General features: G+C 34.6%; 1 long non-coding RNA gene across 3 annotated transcripts in view; it reads left to right on the top strand.

The window, feature by feature from the left end:
* Nucleotides 1-25,070, top strand: part of LOC127560027 (uncharacterized) — a 43,027-nt gene that overhangs the window by 10,102 nt on the left and 7,855 nt on the right. Inside the window, exons 2-5 of one of the 3 annotated variants that reach the window (XR_007953254.1) lie at nucleotides 6,763-6,933; nucleotides 7,423-7,510; nucleotides 9,473-9,572; nucleotides 10,018-10,243. This is a non-coding gene — a long non-coding RNA (uncharacterized LOC127560027). Of the gene's footprint in view, nucleotides 1-6,762; nucleotides 6,934-7,422; nucleotides 7,511-9,472; nucleotides 9,638-10,017; nucleotides 10,244-25,070 lie in introns of those variants that run through there. The other 2 variants (XR_007953253.1, XR_007953252.1) reach the window with 2 other exon arrangements.

Here is a 25,070-nt window from a genome sequence, read left to right as displayed (position 1 = left end):
AAGAGAGCTGCTATGAATATTTTTGTACATATAGGTTATTTTCCTCCCCCCCCCCACTCTCTTTTGGTATTCATGCCTAGTAGTAGTATTGTTAGGTCAAAGGATATGCATGAATTTACAATCTTTTGGGCACAGATCATATCTTTTGATCATTTATCAACTGGGGCATATTTCTTTTATAAATTTGACTCAGTTTCCTCTGTTTGAAAAATGAGGTCTTATCAGAGAAACTTGCTTTGAAATTTTTTAAAATAATCACTATTGCTAATTGTATTTCCCCCATTTATTATCACTCTCCTTTTACCCTGTGCTGCCTCAAAAGTGTTTTGCTATTGACCACTCCCTCCTCCAATATTTTATCTTTTATCACCTTTACCCCCTTCACATATTCCATTCCCCTCCTATTTCCCTGCAGGGTAATAATATAGATTTTTATACCCCTATTAGATTGTATGTTATTTCTTATTTGAGCAAATTTTGATGAGAATAAGTAAGGTTCACTTACTCACCTTCTTCCCTTCTTTCCATCCACTGTAAAAGCTTTTTCTTGCTTCTTTTTTATGGCAGATAATTTGCATCATTCTACTTTTCCCTTTTCTTTTCTCCCAGTACATCCCTCTTTCACCCCTTAATTTCATTATTTTTTTAAAAAAAGATATTATCCCTTCATATTCAACTTACACTTGTGCCCTCTGTCTATATATACTCCTTCTATCATAATAATGAGAATGTTCTAATGAGTTACAAGTATAATATTCCCATGTAGGAATGTGAACAGATAAACCTTATGATATCATTTTCCTTATGCTTCCTCAGAGTCCTGAATTTGAAAATCAAATTTTCCATTCAGCTCTTATATTTTCATCATGAAAACTTGAAAATCTTTTGTTTTGTTACTTTTCCTCCAAAGTATTATACTCAGTTTTGCTGAATAGGAGATTCTTGGTTACAATCCTGGCTCCATTATTCTCTGAAATACCATATTACAACTCGTCTGGTCCTTTAATATAGAAATTACTAAATCTTGTGTTGTTCTGACTGTAGCTCCATTGTACTTGAATTGTTTCTTTCTGGATACTTGCCACATTTTCTCCTTGTCTTGGGAGCTCCAGAATTTCACATTTTATTCCTGGGGGTTTTTATTTTGGGATCTCTTTTAAGAGGTGATTGCTAGAGTCTTTCAATTTCTTTTTTCTCCTCTGGTTCTAGAATATCAGGACAATTCTCCTTGATAATTTCTTGAAATATAATATCTAGGGTCTTTTTTTATTGTGACTTTCAGGTAGACAAATACTTTTTAAATTATCTCTCTTGGATCTGTTTTCTGAGTCAGTTATTTTTCCAATGAGATATTTCACTTTTCCCCTTATTTTTTCTTTTTTCTTTTTTTTTGGTTTTGCTTCATTGTGTCCTGATTTCTCATGAAGTCATTAGCTTTCATTTGTCCAATTCTATTTTTTTAAAATAATTATTTTCCTCAGTGAGTTTTTGTACCTCTTTTCCCAATTGGCCAATTTTGCTTTTTAAGGCATTCTCTTCCTCATTAGCTTTTTGTATTTCTTTTTGTACCTCTTTCAATTCTTTCCCTAATTTTCCCTCTATCTCTCTTACTTGAATTTCAGAGTTCCTTTTAAGCTCTTTCATGACCTGAGCCCAATTTTTCTTTTTCTTGGAAGCTTTGGATGTAGGAGCTTTGACTTTATTATCATCTTCTGAGTGTGTGTTTTGAAATTCCTTGTCACCATAATAACTTTTAATAGTCAGAAACTTTTTTTGTTTTCTGTTCATTTTCCTAGTCTATTACTCTGCTTTTAAATCTTTGTTAAAGTAGGGCTCTGTTTCCAGGATGGAGGGTGCAATTTTGCTATCTTCAGGGCTTTTTGCAGCTGTTTTCAGAAATCCTTCTAAGAATCTGACCACAAGCACTCTTTTCTGGTCTGAAGCTGTTAGGTGTGCCCCTGCCCCATTGTAATTGTAAGATTTAGTGTGCTGGACTAAGCTGGGATTCCACCACGGGGGCTGAACTGGGACTGAACACAAGACTCCCATTCTATTGCCACAAACCTCTCCACTGATCTTGGAGTCCTTCCTGGTTTCCCCGGGGCTGAGAGGTCCAGATTCCTCCAGCACTGCTGCTGATTCAGACGCTAGGGTCCAAACCAGGGCTGGGACTGGGTCTGAGGCTGTGCTGATACTCCCACCAGGACTATATACTTGACTCCCACTCTAGTATCACAGAATTTTTCTATTGAATGTCTAAGTTGCCTTCAGCTGGAAAATATTCTATTCCATCTTTTTGGGTGTTCTGATGCTCTAAATTTGTTTAAAGTCATTATTTATTTATTTATTTTTTAAAATTTAATTTTATTTAATAATAACTTTGTATTGACAGAATCCATGCCAGGATAATTTTTACACAACATTATCCCTTGCAATCACTTATGTTTCGTTTTTTCCCCTCCCTCCCTCCTCCCCCCCCCCAAGATGGCAAGCAGTCCTATACATGCTAAATATGTTGCAGTATATCCTAGACACAATACATATTTGCAGAACCGAACAGTTCTCCTATTGCACAGGGAGAATTGGATTCAGAAGGCAAAAATAACTCGGGAAGAAAATCAAAAATCAAATAGTTCACATTCATTTCCCAGTATTCCTTCTTTGGGTGTAGCTGTTTCTGTCCATCATTTATCCAGTGAAACTCAGTTAAGTCTCTTTGTCAGAGAAATCCACTTCCATCAGAATACATCCTCATACAATATCGTTGTCGAAGTGTATAATGATCTCCTGGTTCTGCTCATCTCACTTAGCATCAGTCCATGTAGGTCTCTCCAAGCCTCTCTGTATTCATCCTGCTGGTCATTCCTTACAGAGCAATAATATTCCATAACATTCATATACCACAATTTACCCAGCCATTCTCCAATTGATGGGCATCCATTCATTTTCCAGTTTCTAGCCACTACAAACAGGGCTACTACAAACATTTTGGCACATACAGGTCCCTTTCCCTTTTTTAGTATCTCTTTGGGGTATAAGCCCAATAGAAACACTGCTGGATCAAAGGGTATGCACAGTTTGATAACTTTTTGGGCATAATTCCAGATTGCTCTCCAGAATGGCTGGATTCGTTCACAACTCCACCAACAATGCATCAGTGTCCCCGTTTTCCCGCATCCCCTCCAACATTCATCATTATTTTTTCCTGTCATCTTAGCCAATCTGACAGGTGTGTAGTGATATCTCAGAGTTGTCTTAATTTGCATTTCTCTGATCAATAGTGATTTGGAACACTCTTTCATGTGAGTGGTAATAGTTTCAATTTCTTCATCTGAAAATTGTCTGTTCATATCCTTTGACCATTTATCAATGGAGTGAAGCAAGGTTGCCCACTATCACCATTATTATTCAATATTGTATTAGAAACACTAGCCTCTGCAATAAGACTCGAGAAAGAGATTAAAGGAATTAGAGTAGGCAATGAGGAAACCAAACTATCACTCTTTGCAGATGATATGATGGTATACCTAGAGAACCCCAGAGATTCTACTAAAAAGCTATTAGAAATAATTCATAATTTTAGCAAAGTAGCAGGATACAAAATAAATCCCCATAAATCCTCAGCATTCTTATACACCACCAACAAAATCCAAGAACAAGAGATACAAAGAGAAATTCCATTCAAAATAACTGTTGATAGCATAAAATATTTGGGAATCTACCTACCAAAGGAAAGTCAGGAATTATATGAGCAAAATTACAAAAAAGTTTTCACACAAATAAAGTCAGACTTAAATAATTGGAAAAATATGAAGTGCTCTTGGATAGGCCGAGCGAATATAATAAAGATGACAATACTCCCTAAACTAATCTATTTATTTAGTGCTATACCAATCAGACTTCCAAGAAAATATTTTAATGATTTAGAAAAAATAACAACAAAATTCATATGGAACAATAAAAAGTCGAGAATCTCAAGGGAATTAATGAAAAAAAAAATCAAATGAAGGTGGTCTAGCTGTACCTGATCTAAAATTATATTATAAAGCAGCAGTCACCAAAACCATTTGGTATTGGCTTAGAAACAGATTAGTTGATCAGTGGAAAAGGTTAGGTTCACAAGACAGAATAGTCAACTATAGCAATCTAGTGTTTGACAAACCCAAAGATTCTAAATTTTGGGATAAGATTTCATTATTTGATAAAAACTGCTGGAATAACTGGAAATTAGTATGGCAGAAATTAGGCAAGGACCCACACTTAACACCACATACCAAGATAAGATCAAAATGGGTCCATGACCTAGGCATAAAGAACGAGATTAAAGTCATTATTTAAAGGAATTTGAAGCAGTTTGGGGGAGAAGTTGAGCAAATTCTTGCCTTTACTTCACCATTTTGGCTCTGCCCCCTCTTTCTATTTTTTAAATGGTATTTTATTTTTCCAAATATATGCAAAGATAGTTTTCAACATTCACCTTTGCAAAACTTTGTGTTCCAAATTTTTTTCTTCTTCTCTCCCCACTTCCCCTCTCCTCTCTTCTCAAAACAGGTTAAACATGTGCAATTCTTTTAAACATATTTCCATATTCATCATGCTATGCAAGAAAAATAAGATCAAAAAAGAAAAAAAAGTATGAGAAAGAAAAAAAAACAAGCAAATAACAACAACAAAGGTGGAAACACTGTGCTTTGATCCACATTTAGTCTCCATAGTTCTCTCTCTGGATGCAAATGGTTCTTTCTATCACAAGTCTATTGAAATTGTCTTGAATTATTGGTCTCTATTTTTTGAGAATGTTTTTATTCCATATCGATTGGAAGTCATGAATGTTTGGTTACTAACAAAAAAATTTGTTCCTGAGTGTATAGGGGGCCTTGCCATGTTCCAGGCATTGTTAGCACCAGTTTTATTGGTGATAATGCCCCAATTCCAGTACAGTTCTCAAGATCTCAGGACCCCTTTACATTTAAAAATTATTAAGCCCACCCATTCCAAAAAGTATTTGTGTGGGTTATATCTATCTATATTTATCATATTAGAAATCAACATCTTAGAATTATGAAAATAGTTTTGATCTGGAAGGCTGCCCCCTTTAATTCCTTCTTGTGGACCCCAAGGGTTCCCCAGACCATAGTTTAGGAACTGCTCAAGGATATTTTGAGACTGTATTTGTAATTTTGGGGGATATTTTGAGCTGTTTGTGTATACAGGACTGTGAGTTTTTGCTGTATAATTCTGGCCACCTGATTAGATCCTTCTAGGTATTTGGTAGGTAAATTTTTGCAATTTGCAGTGATATATCATACAGTTTTCTTACATAATCTCCATCAGTCAATAAATCCAAATTCCTAAAGGATAGATTACATCCTTCCTCTTAACTCCTTACATCAATCCTTTTGTCTCTAATTGCTATCATAAATCCATCTGTTCCTCTAAACATATCCTCATGACTCAGCTATTTATTTAATGCTTTCTTTGTTGACATATTGTTGGTTGCATTTGTGTGGATGATGCCTTTGGAAGAAGTTGAGAGATATGCTAGTATTATGCAATTGAAATAAATAATAATAATAACAATAATAACTAGCACTTTAAGATTTGAAAATGCTAAAAAAAAATTAAATGAATATTTGGAAATGCTTTAAAATAAAAGCTCATTTCATTCTTACATCAACCCTGAGAAGTAGGTAATATTATTATCCTCATTATACAGTTCAGTTCACTGAAGCTAAGAAAGCTTAAGTAACTTGCTCAGATCACACAGCTAGTTAAATGTCCTGAATCAGAATTTGAACTCACTTACTACTTGTGTACTCTGGGCAAATTATTTAATCTATCTGAACCTCAGTTTCCTTATCTGTAAGATGAGAAGATTGGACTATAATATCTCTAAGGTCCCGTTAGTCTCTAGAATTATGGTTCCTAAGAACCTAAGAGAAAAATTAAACAGGGTCTATGTAAATTTTTTAAAAAGCAAGAATCCCAGGCTTTTTTTTTTTTGACTCCATGCATTTCGTGTTGTTTGAGCACAGGTTAGGGTTAAAAATAAAATCAACTTATTGCTAAAGTGATCTAGGAGAAGGGGCAGTTGTAGCCATTGCTATGAACACACCAACATACAGCCTCTGTCCACAGTGATTGATCGATGTCAGGTCTGATAGTAGGGACCATAGAAAGTAGTTGAGCAGCATTCCTGTTACTAGCATTTGTGTGTATGTGTTGAGAGGCAGGGGAGAAGAAGATCTCTCTCTGGTGCCTTAGCAATGTGTCCAACACTGATGTTTAACACATGGCCCTCCTCACCCTAAGTTTTCTGCTCTGACCCAACTTCTGCAGGCCTTTTATTTTTTAATTCATCTCATTGGCATGTGTGTCTACAGGTTCTTTTGCTTTTCTTGAACAAATAAACTTTGTCTCTGCTTGTCCTTTAGTCTTTGCCCTCCTCCCCCTTGACTAACCTCCTCAAGAATATGCTATGAACTTGGATACTGGTTGAATTGGGTGGATGGTGGGGAATAGTTAATACCTCTCCCCACATTCATATTCTCACAGGTAGGAGTGCTGAGCACAAGGAAGTTGTGCAAACCTAGAATAGAAGTGGCTAACTTTGCTCCCAGATGGACATGGAGACCCATGTGTGAGCTCTTTGGGCAAATAGAGTTAAAATGAATTTTTTAAGCCTTTGCAGGGGAACTTCTGAGAACTCTGTGAACTTCCTTATTGACTGAGTTTTTTTTTTTTTTTTTTAACTCTCTCTAGAAATTTTTATCTGTTTTTCTTTCTGGACTGCATTGACTTCTCCTGAATATTGGAATGTTTTCTGAGTTAAAAAACAAACCCCAGAATTTTGAGTCCTCAGATCTGAGTGGACCGAGCAGACCCCTGACTTAGATCCTGGGCATGTAAGGCTTAACTGGGACTATGAACCAGGTAGGTAATGTAGTGGATAAAATAGGGACTTGAAGTCAGACGATGAGAGTTCAAATACTTCTTTAGACACTTCTCAGTTATTTATCTGTAAAATGGGGGTCATGTTAATACCTAATTCCCAGGGTTATTGAAATCATCGACCAAAAAGATAGAGTGCTGTGCAAATCTTAAAGTGCTATTAACTTTAGTTAATATTAATAACATTAATATATAATAGTTAACATTAGTTATTATTATGTATTGTTATGTGAGGATACTAGCCTGTAAGCCTATCTAGCTTATTTGCAGATATATCTTTAAGTTACCATAAGTTCTCTTTTATAAAATAATCCTTACTTTATCTTTTTCTGACCCTTTTACTCAGCCCCTTAAAGTTTGTAATGCCATTTTCTTGTTCAGTCATATACAACTTTTCCTGACGCTATTTGGGTTTATCTTAGCAAAGATATTGGAGTGACTCATCACTTCCTTCTCTACTTTATTTTACAGATGAGGAAACTGAGGTAAACAGAAATAAGTAACTCATCCAGGGTCACACAGCCAGTAAGTGTCTGCAGCCAGTTTTGAACTGAGGAAGGTGAGTCTTTTTGACTCCAGACCTGGCATTCTGTGCATTATGGTACCACCCAGCTGCCCTTTGTAATGCCATACTCATTCATAAACTAGTTCTCTTTCACCCATCTTAATTACTGGTCAGAAATATTCTTCTCACTCCATGTAGCTTCTTTCACCCTTTGTTCTTCTCATTCCCACTCTTACTCATATGGTGCTCTTTCATATTAAAGAACTGACAACTCCCTAGGAAATAGACTTAGAATAATGTTGATGATAATGGTATCATTAAATTTAGAGCTGAAAGGGACCTTAGAGATTTAATTTTCTCAATTTATAGATTAAAAAACTTAAGGCCCAATGAATGAATGAAAAAAAAAGTATTTATTAAATGCTTACTGTGTGACAAGTACTATACCAAGTTCTGTGGAATATAAGGAGAAAAAAAGGAAATAATTCTTGATGAAGGAGCTCAAACTCTTTTGGGGGAAAGGACACATAAGAGAAATCTTAGCTGTAGGGTCGATAAAAAGACTGGAAAGCTCTAAGATGCATCAAAACCCAGGAAGGTTCAAATTTGCACAAAATCATATGGTAATAAGAAGCACTGGGTCTTGGTCTGTCATTCTTAATTCAAATCCAGGGCTCATGTATGTAGTCTCTTATAACTAAACAACACCCATTAGTATTGGAGAAGAGATGGAGAACTGGGAATCAGTAGACTTTAAAGAAAAACCTAAGAATCCAGAAGAGCAACAATCAGATTTGAGCAACTAATTTTATTTCCCTAGGTTTCCATTTCCTCATCTTTAAAAGGAAGGAACTAGATTTAAGTTTTTAACTTTAAACTTGTGATCTTAAAAAAAAAAAACACCACATTTTTAATAACCTCATGTATTTTATATAGTTAAAAAATGCTCTTCTGATAAGTGATCTATGCATTTATAAACTATCTATTTATAAACTACTAAAAAGGTCCGTGACACATATAAAAAGACAAAATTCCTCTAGATTAAGTGATCTTTGAGATTCCTTTTAGTTTTAAGTCCTTTGATCCTAGAATGTTTATCTGTATATCCAGAGCAACTTTAGTTTCCTTTTCATGAAGTTTTGATTTTAAAGCAACACAGTTTTGGGCAAAAGGAAGAAAAAAAATCATGCAACTGCTCTAGAAGAAAAGAAAGAGGCACAAGCTGTTCTCTCAGGGAGTTGGGTTTCCTTGCCAGGTCCCTTAATTATGGTTCTATTCATTTCTTCAAGTTTAATTTTTCCTAGACTTTGACTAAAAAGCAGATGATGCCTCAAGTTTAATTTTTCCTAGACTTTGACTAAAAAGCAGATGATGCCTCATAGAGAACTTGGCAGGATTGATTTTTTTTAAAGGAGCCAATCTTCATGGTTCTAGTCCTGGTTCTGTCAACAACTTACTATTTGATTTGAGGAAAGTCATTTTTGGTTTCTTTGTGACTATTTCTCAAACTGGAAAATAAGGATGATATTAATATCTGCTATACTGACCTCCCAGGAATGCTGAAAAGGCAGGTCATATCTCTGCTGCACCTGCAGTTTTTCAAGACAGATGCCTATGGTTTATAGAATGGCTTGTGGGTTTGGGGGCTCTGGCCCAACACTTTTTGTAACCCAAGAATCAATCTCTCTGATCTACTTTAAATTTAGTCATTCTTTTCTTTGGGGAGCCTCTAAAATGATTCTCTCTGAGACAGAAATATCAACAACTCTCAATTATCTGTGCTATGAAGATGAATAATGATATGGATAGTTCCAAGGAGAGGTAATTATTTGCCTGTTATACTACTATTTTTTTCTAAATGCAGGCTTATTTTTTACTAATTATGTTTTATTCATACTGAGATAAAAAAAACTGAGTATGATAAATAGGTAGAAAGGGTGTCCTCAAAGTGGGATGTGTTACAAGAAGTCAGTTTGTAATTAAAAGATTTCATTTTCTACTTCCTCTTTGTTACAGAAACATAGAATGTCAGAGTTGGAAGGGACCTCAAAAAGGCTTACGGATCTGGAGCTAGGAAGGACCTCACAGGTCATTTTGTGCAGCTACTGAAGTCCAGGTGATTTTGAGATGTTGCTGTTCAATTGTGTCTAACTCTTTGTGAAATAAATGCCAATGTTTTCACTTGTGTTTTTTTGTTTTTGGCAAAGATACTGGATTGGTTTGCCAAGTTTTTGACAGAAGTTAAGTAACTTGCTCACCATCACACAGCTAGTGTCTGAAGCCCTATTCACAAAGCAACTTAGCTGCCTCCAAGGCTTGTAGGTATCTAGACTCATAATCTGGAATTAGAAAGGACCTCAGAGGTTCTTATTCAACCTCTCCATTTTACAAATTTGGAAACTTAATTTGGAATTTTAACCCAGTAAGGTTAAATGTTTTGTCCAAAGTCAAACCTCTAGGAAGTGGCTTTAACAGTCATGTTGATGCTCTGCCTGAAAAGCTGATTTCATAGTGACTTGTCTTCATCAGCTCAACTGATGTGTATCTTTATTTCTTATCAGCCACTGATCACTACTGCCACACCCTGGACTTCATCATCTCTTGGCATTTTATTTTGAAGCCTATCAGCCACTGATCACTACTGCCACACCCTGGACTTCATCATCTCTTGGCACTTTATTTTGAAACCTCGCACTTGTTGCTTCCTACCTCTAACCACTTTTTAAACTTCTCCCATCTCACCCCCTCCAGCCTGACCTGCTGTCACCCCTTCCTCACTAACATTGAGGCCTCCTATATCTTTTTTTTGAAAGTTGAAAAAATTATAGTTTATTAATGTAATAGAATATTACTGCTTCATAATAAATGAAAAAAAATTTCCAGGAAATCTGGAAAATCCTGCATGAACTAATGCAAAGTATAGCAAAGTGCAGGAGAACATTTTTTGCAAAACAATAACTTAAATTTTTTTTATTATAGCTTTTTATTTACAAGATATATACATGGGTAATTTTTCAGCATTGATAATTGCAAAACCTTTTGTTCCAACTTTTATCCTCTTTCCCCCCACTCCTTCCCCCAGATGGCAGGTTGACCAATATATGTTAAATATGTTAAAGTATAAGTTAAATATAATATATGTATACTTGTCCAAACAGTTATTTGCCTGTACAAAAAAAATCGGACTTTGAAATAGTATATAATTAGCCTATGAAGGAAATAAAAAATGCAAGTGGATATAAATAAAGGGATTGGGAATTCTATGTAGTGGTTCAGAGTCATCTCCCAGAGATCTTTCCCTGGGTGTAGCTGGTTCAGTTCATTACTGCTCTATTGGAACTGATTTAGTTCATCTCATTGCTGAAGAGGGCCATGTCCACCAGAACTGATCATCATATAGTATTGTTGTTGAAGTATATAAAGATCTTCTGGTCCTGCTCATTTCATTGAGCATCAGTTCATGTAAGTCTCTCCAAGCCTTTTTGAAATCCCCCTGCTGATTGTTTCTTACAGAACAATAATATTCCATAATATTCATATACCACAATTTATTCAGCCATTCTCCAATTGATGGTCATCTACTTAGTTTCCAATTTCTGGAGGATTCCTATATCTTAACCTTTTAATTTACATCAAGATATTCTGATTTCCAGAATAGGAAAACTGTCCCTTGCCAAGTTAGAACTGTCCTTGCAGTTAGAATTGACTCTGTTCTCTATTCCTTTTTCTGGATCCCATTGTTGCTGGAAAATAAATTTGCCAAACATATATTGCATCTAGGATATACTGCAACATATCCAACATATAAAGGACTGCTTGCCATCTAGGGGAGGGGGTGGAGGGAGGGAGGGGAAAAAAATCGGAACAGAAACGAGTGTCAATATAAAGTAATTATTAAATAAAAATTAAAAAAAAAAAAGAAAAGAAATTTGCCAAAAATTATATTGCAGGTATAGGCAGCAAGTCCAAAGCCAAGTCTTTTTAACTCCCAATTCATCACTGAGATTTCTCCATGATGAACATTCTACAAATGAATGCCACTTAATGTCAACTGGCTATTGCAACGGAGCAATTTTTTTATTACCCTCTTGGTCGTTTCTTTAAATACTACTCACCTTCACTCTCCTAAAGCTTCTGTCACTTCTTCCATCCAAGCTCTTCCTAGAAGAGTTTTATATCATGCCTGGTGAGACTGAGTTTCCTTAACTTCCTTTTTCCATACCTCAACTCATGCTCTTCACTTTCCTTACTGTCTGAATAAAAGGTAACATCTCTCTATTTTAAGGGAAGTTTAAGTTCTTTATCACATCCTTTTCTGCTCCTTAAACAGGAATTCTATTTTAGTTTTTACCTTTTCCATTCTATACAAATATTCTTTTTGAGTGGTACTAATGATTTTTTAAAACCATCATGTTTTTTCTTTTTTGCAGTATTCATTTACCATTAATGACCCTGGAACATTAGACATGATTTATCCAGATTCAATGTTATGCTCAGGTAGCTCCTTGAAACCCCTTCTCTTAGGTCTCATTTTCAATTGACATTTAGATGAACAATTAGACAATATGTGATATACCAGAATGTGGGTGTATTAAGACTTAAGAAATTATTTCTTCCTTCAAGGAATTTACACTCTATCATGTGAAATGACATGTAAGTGTAATTAGTTTTACTATAATGATTGTTTTGAAAACACAAATGGGTTCCAATACAATATGTTAGGGGGAAATTTGAACATGAATTTTATGTGTGTTTATGCTCGATTTTGTCCCTGACAAACAGTGAGAGAAGAGGGGAAATGACATTACTTTTTAAAAACTGCAACCCTTCCAATGACCATTTCTATCAGCAAACTTTAGGTCTTTTTCAAGATAAAGCATCATATTTATTGTGTAATATTTTAGTGCAGTAGGAGCAGCTGTAGGCTGTTCCTTCTCCAGTCTCCAACTTTTACCATGGAAGAGTTTTGGCACTTGAGACTGCCAACTTACCCTCAACAAATCAACTTTGCCATCCCTGGGCAAATTTTGGACACTGCCACCATCTATTATAGGATTTGTGTGTTTCTTAACCATTTAACATATATAAAACTGTGTTATTATTTTCATTAGATTTCTTTTTGTGTGTGTGTAACTAAAGTTTTTGAATGTTCAACCCTTCAGCTTCATTTTACTGCTTGATTTTGCATGTCAAAATGATTTTTGGGAACTCCTGTTTTGTTATAACAGTCCTAATTATATAAAAAATAAATGCAAGATAATTAGGAGAAGAATGACTAGCAGTGAAAATATCAAGAAAAGTTATGTTGGTTCTCCTCAACTCTGACTACATCTAACTGGGATCTCGCAGTAATTCCCATCCTCATCTCACTTCCTAACTTTAGATGTTCCCCACTACACATTTCTTGGCCCAATGTTTTTTTAAAATCCCATTTTCCTAAGGATATCCTACCTACTTCTCTACTAATTGTGCTATATGTGAAAGAATCTGTAGCTCTAGAATTGAAAGGGATCTGAGAGATAATTTAGACTCAGAAAATTATAAAATGATCAACTCAGGTCACATAGGAAGTGTGAGAAGAATAGATTTGAACCCAGGTCTTGTGACTCCAGAACTAGTATTCTTTCTACTATACCATGTTGCCTCCCTTGGATCTAGGATTTTATTTGTGTGAGGTATGTTCATCATGGAGAAATTTTAGAGTGATGGATTGTGAGTCAAAAAGACCTGACTTTGGACTTGCCACCATACACCTACTATAATAATTCTGGGCAAATCATCTCTCTATTACTCTTTGGCTTCATTTGTAAAATGCTGATTATAATACCTGTAACCCTTCCCAGGGTTGTTGTGAGGACCAAATGAGAGAAAGTGCTTGATAAACCTCAAGGCAATGTGTAAATAAAATTTATTAGGCAAATGACTCCAATTCACCTCTTTAGCCTCTACAGTCTGGACCTAATTATCTTTTATTAAAACTTTTACAGAAATTTTTTGGGTTTTTTTTTACCCCAATCTCATTTCCAAATATATCCCCTTTCCTTCTCCTACCTAAAGTATGATCTTCTATAAAAAAAAATTTAAAGAATTAAAAAAGCAGAGAGCCGGGGAAAATGCAGTGTAGCAGAACACCTACATTCTCCATTTCAATGCAAATCTTCCACTCCAATAATGTCTGAGTGAACAACTCACATTATGTTTTTATTCTTTATCCTTTGTTTTTGAAGAGGACCAATGCCATCATGTAATGGATGATATATTGACCTGTACATGACTGTATTTAAGTGAGGCAGAATTGTACAAAGTCGTCAGCCTAGCTCTCTTTTCCAGAGTCACCAAAGTTCAGTGGTGAGACAAAAGTCAAGATGACTGGCAGTGGTCCGAGATACAGTGGGATCATCTTAGCATCTTCGTTGTCTGACCAAATTCTAAGTGCTCCAGAACCTGCTTCAGCTGGCTCTTGGAATAAATTGTTCACTTCTATCCATTCTGCCAGAGGGAAGTCTTGGGGTGGACATCCTCCTAACTCACTGATGGGGTATGAGGTCTTTGTCAGTAAAGAAAAGGTTTTAGGGAGATTAAATAATTTTCCCAAAGGTCATTAAGTGTCATAGTTAGGATTCAAATCCAGGTATTCTGATTCAAAATCTCTCATTTTTTATGTCATATTAATTCTTAACAGTTATTTGGTAAACATTTAGTGAATGAATGAATAATGGATCGATGTCTTCCTAATTACAACAAAACTCCTTGAGGAAAAATAGACCATTTCTTCAATTCTTTAGATTCTTCCTATGTACTAGGCAAAAGTACTTAGTAAATCTTAGTAAATATTACTTGATTGATTAATTGCTTACTACAGTAATCCAGAGTAGGTATCCCCATACCTTTCAATCCAGGGCCATGATTCTACTTGCTGTTCCTTGAACAAGACATACCAACTCATGAGCATTTTCTCTGCCTGATCCTTTCACCCTCTGCTTGGAATATTATCCTTCTCAACTCTACCTCCTGGTTTTCCTTGTTTCCTTTACTCTCATCTAAAATCCAACCTACCACAGGAAATCTGTCACAATCCCACTTAATTGCCCTGTCTTCCCTCTGATGGATAGTTCCAATTCGTCTTGTATATGGTTTGTTCATACATAATTGTTTGCACCTTGTGTCTCCCGGCTGAGAGCTCCTTTAAAGCCAGAATTTTTGTTTACCTTTCTTTTTGTTTCCAAAGCCTTGCACAATACCTAGGACATAGTAGGTACTTAATAAATGCCTATTGATCAACTAACCTGGTAGACAACTGAAAAATGTCCAGTGGTTTATTTTTAAGCAGGGTAGATTAAAATTTAGATTCAAACCTAAGTCAAGCTAACCTTTGCAGCCAGTCCCTAGAGGACCTCAGTTTCCTCATCTGTAAAATGAGGTGATTTCCTGTTTTAGATCTATGAACTTATGATCCATAGAGGTATTATTGACATCACAACACAGCTGTCTTAGAATGTGGATTCTTCCCAAGACTTCCAGAAGGGGTCACTAGGTCACTAAATTTGAAACTTGTTCAGATGCCTGAATAAATCTTTAAGAAAAATCGAGTGCTGACTTAAAAAAAAAAAAAAAAAAAAAAAGCTCCCTCCTAATAACATGTAAAAATAACTTTTCAACATCCATTTTTAAAATAATTCTGAATTTCAAATTTTCTCTCTCCCTCTTCTCTTCCTTCCTTGAGAAGACAAGCAATCTGATTTATCTCTTCTTTTTAAAGCTTATTTTGGAATTAAAGAAAAACTTGCTAATCAATAATCAGTTAAGTGCGTACTATGTGGGGGATATAAAAACAACAGTGAAACAACCCTTTTACTCAAGGAACATACATTCTTTTGGAGATGGACAACAGAGGGTTGTATATTTATATATATATGTTTGTATATACACAGAATGAATATGAAATAAATACAGGTAGACAGGAGAGAAGGCTAGCAGAAGTCATCATGAAAAGCTTCTATAAAAGGTGGTATTTAAACTGCTTTTGGAAGAAGTTAAGATATTCTATGAGACAGAGAAGAGAAGTATGCATTCTAGGCACCAGGAACAACCAGTGAAGAGGCACAGAGATGGCTGACAACATTTATGAAACTGGAATAAGGCTAGTTTTGCTGTTTCACAGAGTAGAGAAAGGAAAACAATATATAATGAGACTGGAAAAAATAGGTTAGGGGATGGCTAAATTTTGAAGGACTTTAAAAATCAAAAAGAGTATTTTATATTTTATCCTAAAGGAAAATGGGTTCCAATAGAGTTTACTGAGTAGGAGAATTACATGGCTAGGATCTGTACATAAAAAAACTCATTTTGGCTACTGTGTGGAAGATGGAGAAATTTGAGCCAGGGAGACCAATTGAGATGCTATTGCAATAATTCAGGAAGGAGGGGCTGGGAGCCTCAGTGAATAAGTGTATAGAAACAAGGGATCAGATATGAAGAATATGGTGGAGGTAGAAATAGGATTTAGCATCTGATTGAATAGATGGAGTGAGAGAGAGTGAGGAGCTGAGGAAATTGCTGAGGCTACAAACTAGGAAGATTGGAAGAATGTTACTGTTTTGAGCAGACATAGGGAAGTTGGACAGAGGGATGGGTTTATGGGAAAAGATAATGAATTCTATTTTGGACATGTTAAGTTTGAGATGTCTTCTAGACATCTAGTTTGACATGTTCATTAGGCACTTAGTGATGTGGGACTGGAGTTCAGGGGAGAGACTTGAACTATTTATAATCAGAAGCATTTCCCAAGGAATAATAGGTAAATATTTCCTTTTATTTTAGCCCCAGATAAGACTTCCACCCATTTAAAAAAATTCATAATTCTCATTTCATATACTGTTGCACAGTCTCATATTGCTTTGATATTTTCTCTGTCAATTATGATCTTCATAATTATCTTAGGATATAGGTAGGACAGGAATTATCACTATTAGCTATAGGTTGGAAACCTGCAGACTAAATCCCCAGATTAATGTCTCTTCCAACTCTAAATCTATTCATTTTCCAGAAGAGGAAAATAAGATCTAGAGAGAAGGGATTTGTCCAAGTTTAGTCCTTGACCTCTAAGCCAGTGCCATATGCTTAGAATATTTTGATCGTGTTCTCTAAACAGGCAAACCAGCAGCTTTGCTCTCCCTGAACTGTCAATTTCATATCTCCCAGATGTCCTGAAAACCTTAAAATGAGAAAGCTAAACAAAACTGTGATCAAGGTGAAGATGGGTTGTTATTCTGCTAATAAGTCTTATACAAGGAACACAAGGAAATGACTCCAAATGAGAAAGAAATATAGTGGGAAGGATTGTGGAAAGGGGGAAAGAAAAAAAATGTCCTGGAAATCTTTGAAAGTGGTGAAAATTCTATTCTGGGGGTGAGGTGGGGGAGAATTAATAGGTAATTATGAACTCAGTTCTCCAATTGTTTTATCTTCTGAGTCAGTGATTTAATTGCAAATGCTACATAGAAACAAATTCAGAATTGGCTCTGGAGTGCACTGGCCCATTTTAGCCTCCTGAGACAGATGGCAATTAAAAAGAAAGTTTACAGCATATACCTTTTTGGTGATGATACCAGTATACTAATTCACAACTTTTTTTTTCCTATGAATTAACTGAAGGAAATCATAGAATCACAATTCAAGAACTGGAAGGGACCTCAGAGATCATTTGGTCCAACTTCTTAATTTTTAAAATAATCTATTTTTCCCAATTGCATATAAAAACAATTTTCCTTAGCTTCATGTAAAAAACAAAAACAGTTTTGACCATTTACAAAAATTTTTGGTTCCATATTATCTGCTTCCTTCCACCTGAAGCACTAAACAATTTGATATAGCTTTTACATGTACAGTCATGCAAAATATGCTTCCATATTAGTCATGTCATAAAAGAAAACACAGACCAAAAAAAAGAACAAAAAATGGAAAATTAGTATGCTTCAATCTGCATTCAGACATCATCAGTTCTTTCTCTGGATTTATATAGCATTTTTCATCATTAATGTTTTTGTAATTGTGTTAGCTCATTGTATTTTTGAGAATAGTTAAGTTGTTCACTGTTGATTATTGTACAATGTTGCTGTTACTGTGTACAGTGTTCTCCTGGTTCTGCTCATTTCACTTTGTATCAGTTCATAGGTCTTTTAGATTTTTCTGAAATCATTTTGCTTGTTATTTCTGATAGCACAATTATATTCCTTTACAATCATATATATGCTACAATGTGTTTAATCATTGACCAATTGATGGACATCCCCTAGATTTCCAATTCTTGGCCAACACAAAAAGGGATGCTATGTTTTTGTACAAATAGATACTTTCCCCATTTCTTTGATCTCTTTGGGATCCATACCAAGTAGTGGTATTGCTAGGTCAAACATTACATATAATTTGATAGTCCTTGGGGCATAATTCCAAATTTCTCTCCAGAATCCAATCCCTTCATTTTGCAGACGAGGGACTTGAGGCAGAAGAAGATCAAGCATTTTTTCTTTATTTACACTAAAGGCAGCATTTGAACCCAAGTCTTCTGACTAGCACCCATATTCTTTCTACTGTTACACACCATAATGGGGATATTGAGTCTGAAGAAGAAGATTTCAGAGGAATATGACAACTGAAATCAAGTATTTGAAGAGCCATTTTATGAAACATGGATTAACCTTGCCCTGTTTGACTCAGGGTTTCAGGAACAATGGGAAAATGTTGCAGAAGCAGATTGGGCTTAATCTTTTAAAAAATTAGGATTCAGAAGTGGTGTGACCAACCCCTTGGCGTGACCACCAAGAAGTGGTGGTGAGTTCTACATCATTGAAGGATATCAAATGGTTATTGGATGCCAGGAATGTTGTAGATGGAATTTGATAATTAAAAAAAATAATAATAATAGTTCACATTTCTTTAGTGCTTTAAGGTTTGCAAAGCATTGTACAAATTTCTCATTTGATCCTCCCAACAACTCTGGGAGGTAGGTGACATTTTATTATCACCCCCATTTTACAAATGGGGAAACTGAAGCAGACAGAAGTTAAGTGACTAGTCCAAGGTCACAGTGTCTGAAATTAAATTAAAACTTGGGTCTTTCTGATTGAAGAAGATACGGTGCTCTATCCACTGGGCCATCTAAATGCCTATACCTATATGAGTTGAACCACATAGACTTCAAGATCCCTTTAATCCTGTGGTTTTAGGATTCTACAGCCATGTATCTACCTGTTTGTACTCGTTTCCATTATTCACACTTAAAAGTAGATGTTAAATCCAGACCCAACTTTTCAGGTTCAAGGCAATTGTGTACAGACAGATATACAGATAGATATATGTATCTAAAACAAATGAAATTGGAGATTTGGGGTATATAGATATATATTTTTTTCTTATTAGCATGGGAATTGCATATTCCAGGCAGGGCAGATTCAAACTAATTAATAATAAAAGATAAGCAAAGAAATAACCAGTAGACTCAAGGCCACAATTGCTTTGCTGCCCTCACATAATAATGAGGAAACAAAGCTTCATTTCAGAAGGCAGAGCAGCTTCATGCTTTGTGGCAATTTCTAAATGAAGTAATTCAGGACAATGAGGATAACTCTGAATCTTTTTCTTAAAAAAATTTTTTTGGATAGCTTTTGTTTTGACATTGCCTCAGTTTCTCCTAGTATCCCTACCCTTATCCCTTGATGGGAACAAATACATATGGCAAAGAAATTTTTTTTAAATGGATAAAAGAGAAAGAAGAGAAAAAAATTAGCAAAATTAAGCAATACATCAAAAATATACAAAAACATATGTAATGTTCCATATTCATGGAACGTTTGCTACTGCAAAGGAATTAGGGAGGTGACTCCTCAAATCTCTTTGGGGCCCTGTTTGTTCTCTGTAATTCTGCAATGTTCACTTTTTGGTTGATTGGTCATTGTTATTGTTCTTTCTGTTTACTTTACTCTAGACACTGTGTAAATTGTTTTCTTGGCTCTGCTTCATTCTTGGGGGAAGTTTTTCCATGCTTCTCTGTATTCATCACATTCATTGTTTCTTCCAGAACAGTAATATTCCATTATATTCATGTACCACAATCAGTTTAGCTAATCCTCACTGAAGGGCAACTACTTTGTTTCCAGTTCTTTACTACCTATAAAAAGTACCGTTATAAACATTTTTTTTTATTAATGGTCACCTTTTTTGACAAGTAGTAAAATCTCTAAATCAAAGGGTATGGGCATTCTAGTCACTTTATTTGTAAAATTCCAAATTGCTTTTAAAGCAATTACTGATTCTGAGCTCCATCAACAATGGGCTAATGTGCTTATTTTCCTTCAATTCCTCTGATATTGACTATTCCCATTTTTTGTTTGCCAGTTTGCCAGATGTGGAGTTATCCTTAGAATTATTTTGGTTTCCATTTCTCTTATTAGTGATTTGGTGTATTCTTTCATTTAATTATTAAACTATGGTCTCCCGCTGAATCCAGGGCCATCTCTAATTGTCCTGATCTATATTTGGCTATTGGACTTCTAGAACCAGAACCTTCTCTGGAGAAGGGCTGCTGACTTTGCACACTCTTCCTCACTTCAGTCCAACTCGCTTGCATGTCATGGCATCACCTCCTTGATATCATAGTTGTCTTGGAGAAACAAGGGAGAAACAACAATTTCATAGAGTAGAGCTGCTCACTGGGAACACCTGGAACTTATCATTTGAGCAATTTCCTCTCTTCCCTCCCCTCCCTCCTTTCTTTCTTTCCTCCTTCCATTCTTTCTTTCTTTCCTTCCTTCCTTTCATTCTTCCCTCCTTCTTTCCTTCTCTCCTTCCTTCCTTTCTTCCTTCCTTCTCTCCTTCCCTCCCTTCTTCTCTCCTTCCTTCCTCCCTTCCCTCCTTCCTTCTCTTCCTTCCTTCCTTCCTTCCTTCCTTCCTTCTTTCCAAATTAAATAAGGAATTTAATTTGAATCACTGTACAGGTGTTGCCCATATATCTGGCCACTGGATCCATTGGCTCTGGAGGGGAAAGTGAAGTTAGTGTTTTTCCACAGCCTTTCCTCACTTAAATTCTACTCAACTTTATGTCAGGGTATCACTTCCTAAAGTTATTGTCCTCTTGAGAATGAAGAACAAACAACAGCAATATTGAAGTATGCAATTCTTTTGAGATTTGCAACCATTTATCTAACAACTTTTAATTTTATATATATATATATATGACAAATACATGTGTATATATATACACACACACATACATATAGTTATACTTACATATAGGAATAGTTATATATCCTTCTAGAGCAGTTGTCAGTTGTCTATATATTGGACAATATCTTAGAAATTTGTTACAAATATTTTTCCCCCTCTGATCGCTTCTCTTCTTTTCCAAGGCATTAAATTTTGTTGATGAAGAAACTTTTCTGTTTCATGTAATCAAAGTTATCTTTCTTATCTCTTGAATGATAAAAATGCTGGGTCTGGAATCAAAAAGAGTTCAAATATGGCCTCACACACTAGGCAGTGACTCTGGTCAAATCACTTAACCTCTACTTAACTCTGTTTCCTGGTCTGTACAATGGGGAGCATCTACCATTATTTAACATTAATATCTACCTTCCAGGGTTTTTGTGAGGATCAAATGAGATACTTACAAATCACCTGGCAATAGAAGGCACTATACAAATGCTAGTCATTATTACTGTTATCAACATAGCTGCCAAAGATATAATATGATATGCCTCTTCTAAAGGTTTTTAATGAGTATTTTCTTTAATACTAAAGTCATGTATCAATTTTAAATTTATTGTGAAACATGCCATGAGATATTTTTGTTGTAGTTGCTCACTCATTTCAATCATGTTCTGTTCTTTGTGACCCCATTTGAAGTTTTCTTGGCAAAGATACTAGAGTAGCTTGTCATTTCCTTCTCCAGCTCATTTTATAGATGAGGAAACTGAGGAAAACAGGGTCACACAACTAATAAATGTTAGAAACCAATTTAGAATTTAGGTCTTCCTGCTTCCAAGCCCATGTTCTATCTACTGCACTATCTAGCTGTCTTACTATGTGATATTAGTTTAAGCCTAATTTCTGCCAGATTGCTTTCCAGTTTTCCAAGCATTTTTAATTAAATAAGGAGTTTTATCTTACATAATTTATGTTTTCTGGCTTATCAAACACTGTCATTAAGTTCCATTGCTTTTGATTCTTCTTTATCTTATTCTCCTATACTTTGGGTTATTGATCTACCCTTCTTTTTTAACCAATACCAATTTGTTTTGTTGTTATTGCTTTGTAATGTTTAGAAGTTCTACCCCCCCACTTAATTTTTTTTATCATTTTACATTATTTCATTTTAAATTCCATAACTTTTGTTTCTCCAAATGAACATTATTATTATTTTATCTAATTCTGTAAAGCAGTAAAATCAAATTAAAATAGAAACTAGGGCCACTAAGTCATACATGAACATCCCTGCAGGCTGTATACTTGTCTTAGTTTTAAAAGTATTATCTATGTTTTATTATATCTTTATTTAATTTGTTAAGTATTTCTCAATTATATCTTAATATATTTCAGACTGTTCTTGAGTATTATGGGTTGCATGTGACTACAAGCTATGTGTTTAACATCTCTGCTATAAAATACACCTTTGAAAATCTGGCATAGCATGAAAACTGTAAATTAACTTTGATAGTACTCCTATTTTTATTATATTGGCACGAGCTTAGAATTAGTACTAAATATTCATCCAGTTATTTAAATTGTTCTTTATTTCTTTAAAGAATACTTTGTAATTGAATTTATATAAGTATTTTGTATATTTTAGCATATTGATCTCCAAATATTTCATGGATTTTGTAGTTATTTTGAATGGGGTCTCTATTTTATTTTCTCTTGAATTTTGTTATTATATAGAAATACCATTGACTTTTGTGGATTTATTTTGTATTTTATCAATTAATTAAAACTGTAATCTTATTTTTGCTGATTGCTAGGATTTTGTAAATAAATCATTATGTAAATAATAACAATAACAACAATAATAATAGTAACTGACATTTATATCATCCTGACTATATGCCAGACATGTGCTATGTGCTATACAATTTTCTCATTTGATTCTCACAACTACCTTGGGAGATTGGTGCTATTATTGTCCTCACTTTACAAATGAGGAAACAGGCTAAGAGGGGATAAAAGATTTGCCCAGATCACACTGTTTGTATCTGAAGCTGCATTTTAATTTGGATTGATTTTCCTTTCTCCAGTTCAGCATCCTACCCACGGTGCTGTTACAGGCCATTAGGAATAGTTTTAGTTCCTATTTGCTTATCTTTAAGTTTAATTTCTTTTTTTAATCTTGTTATAATTTTTAGAACTTTATTAAATAATAAAAAAAAGAGTGGGTATTCTTGATTTACTCCTGAATTTATTGGGAAAGTTTGAAAAATATCCATTACATATGATGCTTTGGGTTTTAGGCACTTTTATGATATTAAAAGTCCCTTTATGCCACAGTTTATAGGTTTTCTTTCTGTATAAATAAGTATTGTACTTTATAAAAAGTTTTTTCTGCATCTATTGTGATAATCATGTGGTTTTGGATAAATATTTTATGTATATACATGTGAATATACATGCACATATATACACAGTTCTGACGCTAGATTTGAATTCAGGTCTTCATGACCAGAAAGCCATCATTCTATCATTTACCTACTCAGCTGCCCAATATATACAATTATTTGTGTTGATTTCCCTCCTGTCAAACCATTCTTACCTCCATAATATAAATCCAACTGGGTCATAATGAATAATTTCTTGGATTAATTACTGTATTCAGGATTTTATTTAAATTTTAAACTAATATTCATTAATCATACTAGTTTATGAGTTTGCTTTGTCCTCCCTAGTTTAGATATTAGGATTATTTGTCTTAGAAAAGGAGGCTAGTGGAATACTTTCTTTCTCACTTTTTGAGGATAATTTGCATAGTGTTGGAATGAACTATTTTTTAAAAAATTATAGTTCAGGTGTAGTGACACATCTGCAGAACATGCAGAGGGAGGCTGAGCTCAGAAAATCATTAGAGTCTGGGATTTCTGAACTGCAGTGAACTTAGGTTAAAGTCAGATGGGTAGAGATAAAGTCAAGTGGGGATAATAATAGTACCTACCTCCCAAAGGTGGTTGTTGCCTGCAGTTAGTTCAGCATTAACAGGATGAGCCATGGGATTGGGATTGGGGATGGAGTGGGGTTGAGAAAGCCATGAGTAACTATTGCATTTCTAGCCTGGGTAAGTCTTCAAAAAGAAACACTTGTCATTTTTCATCAGCTCTGCTTGGTTTCAACTCTACAAACATCATGTTCCCAACGGTAAGTATTTCCTGGTTCCCTGAATTCCACTTTCATCTTCCTTTTGTATATTATCTTCCTTCATTAGATTGTAAACTTCTTGAGGGCGGGGACTTTCTTTTTCTCATTTGTATCTCTAGTATTTAGCACAGTTTCTGGTACAAAAGTATTTAATAAATGTTTATTGATAGTTAATTGATATTGAAAACAGCCCCCAAATTAAATTTTAGATAGAATTCCATTAATCCATCAAGATTGGATTTTTCTTCCCTTCCACTAGTTGATTCTTCATGGCTGCATTTATTTTCTTCTCTGAGATTAGATTAGTTTTCAATTTTCTATTTGGTTTTCTGTGAATTTGGACCTATTTTTATAAACATTCCCTTATGTCTTATATGTCCTTAGTTTTGTTAGCATATAGTTACATAAATTCTGATAGTTCTTTTTTTCTTTTATTTCTTTTTATTTCACCTTGTTTATTGCTATTTTGTTGATTGATTTTCCTCTTCATAAACAGGTTGGAGAGATTTATCAATTTTATCATCTTTTCAAAGAACCAATTTAGTTTGTACTTTCTATAATTTGGGAGTGTCAGTTTATTTCTCCTCTAATTTCCAATGCCTCATTTTCTGTACTTCTCTAGGTTCATTAATTGCCTTTCTAACTTTTAAAAAATGCATGTTAATTCTTTCCATTTTTAATAATATATATTTGTATAAGTGCTTCCCAAGGACTGCGTTAGCTGCATCCCCAAACTTTTGGTATGTTATTTCATCATTCTCATTTTCTATCACATAATTATTATTTCTGTAGCTTGTTCTTTGGATCTACATTTTTATAGTATTTCATTGTTAAATCTCCACTTTTTCTTTTGCTTATGCTTCCTGGACTGATTACTAGTTTTTATTGTGGTTTTATTGTAAAGGATCTATTTATTATTTCTGCCATTTTATACTCATTTGCAATTAACTCTGTGCTTCAATTCAGTTAATTTCTGTAAAAGTTACATGAGGTGCTGAGAAAAATATGTATATTCTTCTTCTTATTATTATAGCTTTTTATTTATAAGATATATGCAAGGGAAATTTTTCAGCATTGACCCATTTAATGGCATCAGTGTTGTGTTCTTCTGGTCCAAAATGATTAAAAAAATATTTCTCAGAAAAATTTAGCATTTGGAATAAAAGTTGGAGAGTCAGCCTGGATTGTAAGGCTGTTGTTGAATATGTACACATCTGATAGC

Source organism: Antechinus flavipes, chromosome 4 (genome assembly GCF_016432865.1).
Source record: "Antechinus flavipes isolate AdamAnt ecotype Samford, QLD, Australia chromosome 4, AdamAnt_v2, whole genome shotgun sequence".
In the NCBI taxonomy this organism is placed as follows: domain Eukaryota; kingdom Metazoa; phylum Chordata; class Mammalia; order Dasyuromorphia; family Dasyuridae; genus Antechinus; species Antechinus flavipes.
Note: the sequence above shows the minus strand (reverse complement) of the source record. Positions and strands in the feature narration are given on the sequence as shown.